The sequence below is a fragment of the Rhinolophus sinicus genome, linkage group LG14 (genome assembly GCF_036562045.2).
Source record: "Rhinolophus sinicus isolate RSC01 linkage group LG14, ASM3656204v1, whole genome shotgun sequence".
Taxonomy (NCBI): Eukaryota; Metazoa; Chordata; class Mammalia; order Chiroptera; family Rhinolophidae; genus Rhinolophus; species Rhinolophus sinicus.
The window spans coordinates 4,522,412-4,534,602 of record NC_133763.1 but is presented as its reverse complement, the minus strand read 5'-3'; the positions used below and the strand labels follow the sequence as shown (position 1 = coordinate 4,534,602).

The 12,191-nt window shown below is 44.1% G+C and overlaps 1 long non-coding RNA gene across 2 annotated transcripts in view; it reads right to left on the bottom strand.

Annotated features, from left to right (window-relative positions):
* LOC109444232 (uncharacterized) overlaps nt 1-12,191 on the bottom strand; it is a 104,619-nt gene that overhangs the window by 63,402 nt on the left and 29,026 nt on the right. For both annotated transcript variants that reach the window (XR_012491912.1, XR_012491911.1), the window contains exons 5-7: nt 11,838-12,060; nt 8,029-8,214; nt 6,363-6,411 (exon numbers count right to left, since the gene is read on the bottom strand). This is a non-coding gene — a long non-coding RNA (uncharacterized LOC109444232). The remainder of the gene's footprint in view (nt 1-6,362; nt 6,412-8,028; nt 8,215-11,837; nt 12,061-12,191) is intronic.

Below are 12,191 nucleotides of genomic sequence, written 5' to 3'. Positions count from 1 at the left end.
ATTTATTTTCTGTTTGGATGATCTATCCATAGCTGTCAATGATGTATTTAGGTCCCCTAGTATAATTGTGTTTTGGTTAATTTCTCCCTTTAGTTCTGTTGGTAGTTGCTTTAAATAGACATTTCTGCAAAGAGGACATACAAAGGACCAATAGACATATGAAAAAATGTTCAACTAATCACTAATCATCAGAGAAATGCAAATAAAAACCACAATGAGATATCACCTCACCCCAGTCAGAATGGCTATCATCAACAAGACAAATAGTAACAAGTGGTGGAGAGGCTGTGGAGAAAAAGGAACCCTCATACACTGTTGGTGGGAATGCAGACTGGTGCAGCCGCTATGGAAGGCAGTGTGGAGGTTCCTCAAAAAATTACGAATAGAATTTTCATATGACCCAGCGATCCCTCTCCTGGATATCTACCAAAATAATCTGAAAACATTTATCTGTAAAGTCATATGTGCTCTGATGTTCATTGCAGCTTTATTTACGGTGGCCAGGACATGGAAACAACCAAAGAGTCCTTTGATAGATGATTCGATAAAGAAGATGTGGTACATATACACAATGGAATACTACTCTGCCATAAGAAAAGATGAAATAGGCCATTTGTGACAACATGGATGGACCTTGAGATTATAATGCTAAGCGAAATAAGTCAGAAAAAGTAGAGAACCATATGATTTCACTGATATGTGGTATACAAAACTGAAAACAACAAAGGAACAAGACAAACAAATGAAGAAAGAAAAACACATAGACACAGAAAACAGTTTAGTGGTCACCAGAGGGTAAGGGGGGTGGGGGGTGGGAGATGAGGGTAAAGGGGATGAAATATATGGTGATGGAAAGAGAACTGACTCTGGGTGGTGAACACACAATGTGACATATACATGATGTATTACAGAATTGTACACCTGAAATCTATGTAACTTTACTAATTGTCACCCCAATAAACTTCAATTAAAAAAAAAAAAGATTTCCAAACAGACTACATAATAGGAAAAAAAAAAAAGTCCATATATATCACCTCCTGCCAGCTCTTAATTCACACGAGTTTTCCTCCTTGTCAGGGTGCAACATAGCGGGTCAGGCAAGGCTCCTCCAGTACCCCTTGATAAAATCTGTCTGTTCTCTAATCCCCTCAACTTTACAGTCACAGACTCCCTTAGGGTGGGGGAATTCTGTCACCCACCCTACAGAGTCGCTGGTCCCAGCTTAGTTCTCTGAAGGTCACCTTGTTTCTAGGTCACGGGGTCATCTCTGTTGTCCCATGCATTTACTGCCATAATCAGTGACAGCACGTGATGGAGTCTCGAAACTCTAATCGCAATTTGAAATTAGGGATGAGTTACATGATTTAAAACTTGGGGGAAATCTTATAGAAAGCATACACATAAAAGACTTCTCCCTTTCTATTTTTCCTGGGGAAAGTCTCTAGAAAGTCTCAACCTAGGAGAGAGAGGCACTTAAGTGATATTATGTAGGCAGCAAAAGCAGAATAGCCACAAATAGGCAGGAGATCCCTTGTACTTTCTTTAAGCGCAACATGAAGTGACATGGATTAATTTTATGGCTGACAACCACTGATTTAGACAGAAGGCACATACAGCAGTTTACAGGGAGAATAACAGAAGACGTGCCTTCAAAGAACTTACATCGCAATCGAGAAGTAAAACATACAAATGCAGCATGATTTTGAACAGTTATTATTAAATTATCAATAATTTCCAACAATTATTGGAGATGAGCAGAAGAGGTGAGGTTTGAAAGGAGTCGGTCATCAAAACAATGATGGCAAGGGTTCCAGCTGGTGACGGCCAAGGACGAGACGTGCCGTGGGGAGTTCTCTGAATGTCCACACTTCACAGATGAAGACACGGAGGTTCAGAGAGGGCTACCAAGAGCAAGAGGTTCGTGAAAAGGAGAGTTAAGAAGAGCCAAAGCCTCACTCCACAGGGGCTGGGCAAGGATTTGGGGAAAACAATCTAGAAGGAATGAAGTGAACAAAGGCAGCCCAAAGAAGACCAGCTGATTAGCTGGAGGGCAGAACTAAAGCCGAGGGGAAAGAGGAAAGGAAAGAGACAGGCACAGCTGGCAGTTGAGAAGAGGAGGGGGCTGAGGGAGCCCCTTAGGTTTAGCCCTTTGGAGCTGCTGTGATAAGCCCGAGAGAGTCAGCCAGGGGGAGGGGCTCTCTTTTCCTCCGGGGTTTTGCTAGAATTTAACAACCTGGTGGGAAATGCAAGTCTTTGCAACCAGCAGCATCATTAAAGAAGAGTCTACATCGATGAATATTTACCCATCATCGAGGAGGTACCTGGGTAAACAGTAAACAGAGATAGAAGCAAGATAGGAACAGTTTGGTGTAAGCACTAGGGATGCAACTGCACAGGGTGACAATACACTGAGGTGGGGAACCAACTTCAGACAGGGAGACGCTGGCCGAACAATACACCTTTCAGCCACCACTGCTCACGCAAGGAGCAAAGACTAATGTAGCTCACTAACTTTTGCTGATGAAGTACAGCGTGAAATATATTAATTTGTATATCTCTCTCTCTATATATATATATCTATAACTATCTATCTATATCTATATCTATTTAATATATTTCAAAATTACATGAAATTACAAAGGTGTCTCATACTTTTATAAGGGGTGTTTCCTCTTGTAAAACTAGCTATAAGAAAAGTTTCCTTGAAGAGTATAAAAAAAAAACCACACAAAAAACACAAACCGAATTCAAAATCTATGATTTCATAGGGAAGTTTCTAATTATAAGGAAATATTTGGAACACATTTGAAAGCCTTGGAGAATGATGGTGTTATAAGGCAATGTTCCCATTTCAAAATACAAACATACAGTTTGAAAACTGCCAGCTTCACTAGATGAGTTAGCAAAGGTTTTGCTGTCCAAGAACAATCCCAGGGGTATCTGAAATTCCTCCAAATTCCAGGAAACGCCAGTGCCCCTCCTGCATGTAAGCTGAAGGGAACCGTCCTCCGGGAAGCAGAACGTCTGATGCTGGGTGCCCAGGCTCAGATCAGAGAGCATGACGGGAAAGTTCCCAGTTATGAAAGTCGTTCATTCTTTCTTTCATTAAAATAATAACACTCACCACCACCACCACAACAGCAAAGAAATGACCGGAAGCACAGGTGGCTGCACAATGTGGCAAACACGGCGTAAGCTTCAGGACCTCCCCTCACCCGCCATCGATATGGCCCCCTTCCAACTCCTAGGAGAGGCCCTGGCCATGCGTTCGCAAGGTCAGATGTTTTTGAAAATGTAGAGAATTTTGGGTTCCGGTTCTTAAAGAGGGGCTCCTACATTGTACAGACTTTAGGCTGCAAAGCCTGCGTAACTCCTGTCTGAATGTCAGCCTGTACCACACGACGCTCTCAGTGCTGGACACACAAAGATGAACGAGGCACACTTCCCCGGGGGCAGAAGCAAGGTGCAAGAGAGAACAAGCAAAACCCTGAGCCTGACTACCTGCCTGGCTGTGGAGGGTGCAGTGGGAACAGAGGCCCAAGGGACGCTCCTGTGTGGCTGTCATTAATCTAGTCATTAAAAGGTTTCACTTACTGGATTTCTTTGACTAAATGGTGAATGCCCATTAAACAAGCCCAACAGTGCAGAAATGCAGAAACAGTTAACACTGCCTGTGGAAATCCTTATTACCCGCCAGTGTCAATGACACTATTACCCAAATGCCACTTGTGTCATGAAGTTGTGTGGCCCAGGCTCTTCTGGATGCTTAGGACACTCGTTAGGGGGGCCGAAAGTGTGGCAGGTGTGCAGGTGGTCCATAGGTTCACGCAGAACAACATGGGGAGATAGGGATGGAAAAAGAGGGCCCCGGGAGGCGGGCCTGGAGTGCCAGGTCAGAGACTCGAGACTGTTCTGGATGGTTTTTCTGCCAAGTTAATATAAATGAACACCGTTTTAGAATGCCAACTGTGCATGGAGCTGGTGGGTGGAGCAGAGGCTGGAAGGGCAGAAGGGGCCGTTAGGAACGTGAGGTCCCAGAGGCCTGAGCCCAGATAGCAGCAGTGGGATGAAGAGGGACGGGCAGGGGAGATCCCGGGAAGAATGAGAGAACTGCAGAACTGATTGGGACGTGAAGGCGGGAGGGAGGAGGAGGAGACTCACAGCAGCTCTGTGGGGAGCTGGAGAATTCGCAGTGGGGAGAAATAATGGCCACTCCAGAGGAAGACTGCCTGCTTTGGGGAACAAGGTAAGTCTGAGCTTGGTTTCGTTGCCTCTGAGATACCAGTAGGTCAAAAAGGTGGAAATGCCTCGTTCTTTGCTGCTCGGAGTCAAGTGTGGCCCGTGCAGCGGCCACATGGGATCACCCTGGAACTTAACTATATAAACACACAGCGTGCTGAGCCGCAGCCCTGCTGAATGCAGCTAAGTCTGCACTTACAAAGGCCCATCCCGACCTGGCGCCCAGACTCCTCTGCTCTGGAGGTTAAGACTTCCAGGGGTGAGGGCGTGTTCTGTAGATGTAGTGACCGCAAAGGAGCTGCAGAAGAGATGGATTGGTCAAGCTGTGTGGGACCCTTTAAAGACCTCTGCCTACAAAGTACACCTGTGGGCCACGTGTGTGGCTGTCACTGCCGGATGAGTCATCTGCCCACCTCCCACTGCGTCACACATTTCCCTCGGTGTCTCAGAACAGCCGTAATGATATCAAAGAGAAAATAATGTACCGGGGTTTTGATGGACGTGCCAGAATTGTAAGAATTTGGGTATCAGCAATAAGTGAGAATTTGAGCATAGCGCCAGAATTATAAAATCAGTGTCTTGTTCTTCAAAACTCTCCTTTTCTATAAATACTGACGTTTCCTTGTTAATCACATAAGTCAGTTCCTCAAGTTCACCACACAACAGACATCTGTGTATACGAAATCATTTCCCAATCTCACTAGAAAAATGAATCATAACTATGACATTTTCTAATATCCAGTTTACACAAATGCACAGAAAATTCTTTCCTTTTGTTTTCAACTTCTGTTAACTGTTACAAGAATACTTAAATAATAATGCAATACTACCTTTTAAATGCTTGCAGTATGATTTGACACGTCAATTGAATGTGCTGGGAATGGGTTTTTAGGTAATTTGACTCAAAACTAAGTGAAATGATGTATTTAAAACAATATGTAACCAGTAAAGACCGTATCACACTGCATTACTATTATGATCAGATGAGCTCACGTGGGTGACCTTTTTGGTGAGACCTAATCACTCAATTCTTCTGAGCACCTACTATGTGCCAGGAATTTGGTCGGGAAATTTACACATGTAAATCCTTTATAAACACCTTAAAATCTCAATTCCACAGATTTCGTGGATGTTCGTTCATATATACCTGAAATTTTCAACACAAGGGAAAAACATCAGCAGTGACCCTTATTTGTAGAATGTGCAAAAGCAGTATCATTTCCAGTGGTGTGAGTTTCGAAAGAGGCTGTGAATGAAACCCTGCCTCTCCATGTACTGCTTCCATCAGTATCAGAACTAGTAGGATGCACCATATGAAACTGCTGACCAGTGTCAAGCTGGCATCGGACCATTAATTATTGGCCAAATATTGGCAACTTTACATGCTTCGGCCAATACTATAATCACGTCATTTCCTCTGGGCTAGGAAAGCTAAGCAAACGGTATGCATGCTAAAATTATTCTCTTTGATGTGATTGGTTTTCAAAGAGAGCCAGCTCTCTAATGCTGTTGTTACCCAGACTTTTAAAATGACAACTCTGAAACTTGACTGCCGAGAAAGAACCGAAATTTCGTGATGAGCTGTTGGTTAGCATGCCCTTGTCTGATAATTGCTCCCATCCTCAGAGAAAAGCTGACAGACAGTGTGACAGGGTGGAAACCTAACCCCACAGGGAAAAAAAAAAGAAAAAAACCTTTCTTGTTTGTTTCTTTAGCTGACTGGAAACGTGCATGCAATGCTTCAGCTTACTGATTATACCTTCTTTGAACTGAAACTCTAAAAACCTAAAATGTAAAGACCTAAGGGTACATGCTATCTCATTGTTTAAAATCTGTTGCCAAAAAAGCTGACCTGACACAAATAAAACGCTAACTATGTTTATTTTCAAGACGTCTCTTTCATGCAATCAAATTTTGAATGCATGACCAATTCATGTCTCTGACCTCGGGGCTAATTTTGTATCATGGCAGGATAACGGAATCAGTTCTCCAACAGTTCCAGGAAAAAATACTGTTATCTGGGAGGCTTTTTAGGATGTAATATACACGATCAAAATGATTTTATCAAACCTTAAGTGGTCAGACAAAGGCCAGCAGAGTCAGGTAAAACCTATTTCACTCACCCATTATGAAATCCTTCCAAGTGGATTATTTCCGAGTTCAGAAAAAGACCTGAAAGAATGAAGAAGAAATTAAGAAGGGGTAACATGGCTCAGTGGTTTCATTAGAATGATACTAGGAAAAAACGCAGCGCTGAACACTCAGTAAACACTCAAAAATGTTAACAATAACTATTACTAAATCACCATTACTATTATTATTGAACATGTAGAATTGTCTTTGAAATAAGCTTTTATGTTATTTTTATGTATGCTCATAGGTGTTGACTGGGTTACAGATTGCTTCAGTTGGGTCCAGAAAGTAAAGATGCTTCTTTCTCTAATAAATTAGAACCTTAATTCTGCATGCAGCACATGGCCTCATGCTTAGAAGGTGCTGTAGTGACGGGGAATGTGCACAAATTGGGGCCTGAAGACCTGGGTTTGAGTGTGGGCTCTGCCATCACTGTTAACCAGGAGAAGTTGCTTCAAGTCCATGAGTCTTAGTGTTTTCCTCCGTAAACACTCCAGGGCTATGCCTGGAGCAATCAGAGCTAACATTTAGAAGGTACTGCACGCACCCTATGCACCAGGGACTTTTCTAAAAAGTTTACAGTTTACATACACTAACTCAGTCACTAATACTTCATCTAACACCTAGCATTCATTTAGGAGAAGGGGGAATGAACTGGGCGGGCTCCACCTGCTCCCCCAGGAAGCCTACACGGCAGATCGGTCAAGGGCGCCCTGGACACAACCCTGTCTGAACCTTCAGTTCAGATGGGGAGGCATCAGCAGGAGATCAGAGGCTAGGAGGAGAGAGAGGCTGGGTATGCCCTCCCCCTTCCTCCTTGATTGAGCAGCCCCCTCCTAATTTGTGTATGTCGGGGTGCTTCCCCAAACCTAACACTCCTGCCTCTTCTCCATAGCTCGTCTTCTCACGGGCTCTCCCTCAGCCTCTTCAGGCCTGTGGCAATGACTTCCTGCTATTGCTGGCCTTCTGGACCCCAGAACCCCTTTCTTGTGCCCTAACCTCCCCTCCCACATCTCTAAGTCCCTTCATTAAAGTGTCTTGATTTCAACCCTACGAGTGGAATGCTCTGCCTTGCTGGGACCTAGACTCTTACCGGGATTTACGACTTTAACATTCCAGTCAACTGCTTGTTTGGTAAGGGCATCTTTTTTTTTTTTTAATTTTTATTGGGGAACAGTGTGTTTTTCCAGGACCCATCAGCTCCAAGTCAAGTTGTTGTTTTCAGTCTAGTTGTGGGGGGAAGTGTGTCTTAAACAAACTTTTATTTTGTTTGGTTTTTAATGAATTGGTATGTTAGGAAATATAATCTTGCATTTCAATTGTTTTAAAAAAGAAAAAAAGCAAAAGGTTTGTTTCTAATTTGAACTAGTTTGCTATCTTTGAAAAAAAGGTCTCTTTCATTTGGTTCACACTTCAGGGAAAGGGCATTTAGGATTTGATTTAGTTGTGGAGTTCAACAAATTAGCCTGGTAAATGATACATGGTTTGGTTGCGTTCAGGTTCAAGCACAGAACCCTGAAATACTAGAGAAGATGATTGGGGTAAATCGGTTTCTCTGAGTGGGACTAATGCATACTCTAATTATGGGGACACATTCCTAGAATGGTACAAATTCAAGGGCTTCCTGGTAATAAAACAAAAATTAGAGATTCTCACTTAAATGAAAGGCTCATCAGCCACTGAACTTCCCAATGCATATATGGGGTGTGATCAATACGGTAAATGCTGCTGCCGAGTGCCATCCAATGGAGAGTCAGGGATCTTCAATATGGGACGTGGCGCATCGAATCTTATAGTGTGTGACAAGTTTCAACTTGCTCGGTGCAGTCAGTCGGGTGTGAGCTACGGTAGAGAGAAGGGGTGTTTTAAAGTGTGCCGTAAGTCATGGATCACGAACAGCACATTAACATGAAACGGGCAAATGGTTTCATCCTCCATCCTGACAACACTCTGTGTCACACATCACTTCTAGTACGGCAATTTATGTCAAATAAAAACATTGTGGTGTGTTCTCATCCACCTTATTCACAGGATCTTGCACTGTGCAACTTCTGGCTCTTCCCCAAAGGCAAAATGATTCAGGATATTGAGGCAGCCACAACAGCACAACTAAAGACACTCAAGAAAGAGGACTTCCAGAAATGCTTCAGAAAGTGGCAAGAACGATGTGTTCAGAGCGAGGGGTAATATTTTGAGGGGGGGGTTAATGGCAATGTGTCTTTTACTGTAACAATTTTCTTTTTTTAGTTTGAACACTCAACATAGTTTTTGATCACACCTTGTAGTTTAGCTTCTTAAACAAAATCATGACAAACTGTGTACATGTTTTCTGACTGCTGTTGTCTCATTTTTTCCTAAATGAGTTCCTTTCTAATTAATTAGATCAATGTTTCTCAAAATATGGGCCCATACAATAACCTGAATTTTTTTAGAAATGCAATTTTATTTTTTGGTCCACACCCTAGGTCTACTAAATTGGAACTTCTGGATGTGGGCACAGCCAATCTGGGGCTTCACAAGCCTTGTTGGGGTTGGGCTCTACTTAGAGGTCAAGCTCACATTATTAGTTTCATGTGTGTGTCCGTGACAAGATAACAGGGACAACTGATGGAGTGCCAAAAGACATTAGTGACAGAGCCAGTGTTTGAACTCAGACAACCTAACTCCAGAGCTTAGCTTCCTGGCCACTGTGCTAGAATGCCTCCCAAACGGCCATACAGAGGCAAGACACGAACGCAGTAGGAAACCTTAAAATGCAAAACACGAGAAACAATATTCACTTAAACTTTTAACCCTCAAACATCCCTAATATGAGAAGGCAGTACCTATTTAGAATAACATGCATTTGCTTCACTATTTTCATTGCGTAGAAAATGTCAAGATGTAATTCTGCTAATGCACATCGAAACTTCCAAGCACAGGTCTCTGGTTATCTTGTAACTAAGTGTTCACGTTTTTGCTATTGAAAGCCAGTTTCTTTGCTTAATGAAAACCAGATAGAACTGCACACACAGAACACAGCTATAGTCTGTGATAAAGCCGTGGGCACCTAGTTCTAAGCATCCCAGTTGTATCTTCTGGCTGGCTTTCATATTTTTCTCTAGGACAATAGGTCTGTGAGATTCTCTCTCTCTGTCTCTCTCTCTCTGTCTCTGTCTCTGTCTCTGTCTCTGTCTCTCTCTGTCTCTCTCTCTGTCTCTGTCTCTGTCTCTGTCTCTGTCTCTGTCTCTGTCTCGGAGCCAGATCTCACAGCTTCCTGAGCAAAGCAAAAAAATGGACCGGAAAAGCGGGGATGCGGGTGTGGGAGGGTGATTTCTAATCTAGGGATTCCCTTAGTCGGAAACTGTGATGTTTCACAATGCAGGCGTTTCTTTAATCTCACATTGAATAATGTATAATGGTTTAGAGAAAGATATAATAAGAGATCCCTATGTTCCCAAGCCAGTAATTTGGGATTTTGCTAGTTCCTCCCTCTCTCGCCCCCGAACACAAGCTGTCACCGAGCCCCGCCGATTCTGCCTGCCAAACCATTCTCACCCTACCTTTTCCTTTCCCATCTCATTATAACAGCCTCGATTTAGGACCTAGACTCTCAGTTGGTCTTCGTTTCTCCTGCTCACTTCTGCCTCCTTGCCCTGAGAACTGTCCTTTCCTTAATACCATATTGTTTCCCTATTTTAAGTGTCACCCACAGCCCGTCCGTCCCATCCCACCTGACTGGGTCTGTGGAACTCAGTGCTCCCACCTCCTCCCATCTCTCCAGCCATATTTCAGTCCTCTGCTGTCCACGCCAATCTGCCTCCAACCATCCCGGCTCTGCTTCCAGCAGGTCCCTCTTCCTGGAATTCCCTTTCTCCTCCTCGGCCCAGAAGGAACTACATCATTTTTCTTTCAAAACGTCCGTCCGAGGGGGCCTTCCTGGCCCCATGAGCACAGGACAGGGAGGTCTGTCTCCCTCACCGACACTGCGCCTCAGACACAGCCTCACAACCCATCTCTGATGAGTGTACTTATTTCCTGGCATGCCTTGGTTAGTTTGGACTGCTAGAGGCTACCCACAATGCCTTGCACAACAGTGGTGCACATAATGCAAGGAGCGATTGTGTTCATCAATACTGTATAATAGGCTTTAGCTATGTTAGAGGATGTCGGGCATGGATACAACTTGAAAACTGTTTCTCTCTCACACAAATGTTTTCACACGCCAAAGAGTTGGGCTTGAAGTTGCTTCACGGCCTCTGCCACCTCCAGCACATGCTCACCCTTGGTCTTCAGACGTGGAATAAAAGCAAAAATGGTTTCATCGACCACAAAAACCTCCTTCCAGCTGTTGAAGTTACATCACTGTGCCATAAAGGAATCTTAGAGAAAAGCTAGCCGACCACTTATCTGCCTCATTCTGCCTTAATCACACGTTTCAGGTTGTCTAGTCCAGATACGTCTAGGTGTGTGCCCAAGGAATTTGATTTTGAAAATGAACTTGAACGGACTGGATTATGTGGCCTAACTATTAACCTCAACCTTCATCGTTTAAAAGCTCGAGATAGAAAACAAAATGTAAATGTGTTCATTAACAATAAAAGATACAGACGTGTTCAAAGACCTTGTTATTCCTACCCACTCCTGCCTCAAACAGGAGGTAAAATGAGAAATGAGAGCAAGGGCTGCTTGCTGCGTGTCACTCGGAGCAGAAACTGCTGATGTCATGCGGACGCACCAGTAAAAAGCCAGGTGGCTTGGGCCTGTCTTCACTGTCACAGAGCACACTTATTCTCTGGGGCCTGACAAACTGCGTGCGACAGTCAGTGACCTCCTCCTACGTGCAGGAGAAACACTACCAGCGTTCTGTTGGGGGGAAGAGTTCGGTCACTCCCACTACCTAGGTTCTTGCTCCCCACTAACAATTTCATTTTGGTTTGTTTGGTGGAGACAGAGGGCATAACAGGCAGTGACCTCAGAGCCCACCCTCCCTCACTCTTGACTTTCCCAAGCACCTTCACTGCTTGGCCTTTGGTCCCGGTCTGGCCGCTTGATCCTAGTTATGATGTTCCCTTCCCCTCAGTCATCTTCCAGGTAAATCAGGGAATAAGGCAGGCAGTCACCCTGATGAGACCTGGATGGTCCCAGTTTTGTCAGTCACCCATCCAATCACCATCTGTCTCATCGACAGAAGACAGGTCTCACCCTCCCTATTTTTATACTTTCCGCTTTTATTCTTAGAGAAGAACATTCTGGAAGCACCTAATCCACAGATGTTCCCTAGGTACTGACTGTGCCTAACACATGGTGATCTTGACAATTACTGCTCCGAGATACTTTTCTGGAAAAGCAAGATGTTACATGAAACACAAGGAGCTGAAGTATTCTCCCACTGACCCTTCAAAACACTTCCCTTCCTGCCACCCTCAAAGCAGAAGGCAGGAGGCGACCTTCACAGAGTCCCAGCAGCTACAAGAATCACTCACTTCCGGAGGCTGGAGAGAGAGGCTCTGTTCACCTTCCCTCATGTTCTGCGTGGTCGCAGAGGCTCAGCGGAGTGGCTGTGCACAGGTGTTCTCTGTGGGCTCACCAGTTGGCTTCATTTACTTTTTCTGTTCCACTCTTGGGACACCTGACATCTCGCCCAAGGTTGGCCACGATCACTCATCGCCCTGAAGGCATGTGCATTTTCTGCGTCCTCTGTCACACCTGTACAAAAAGGATAAAAACACTTGGTCTTGATCTACTCTACAGCTATAAACCAATGTCAGCGAAGAAGAAGAAAGACATTATTTAATGTACTCTTTTTCTCAGGCTTTAATCCTGGTTGCTGCAGTTTG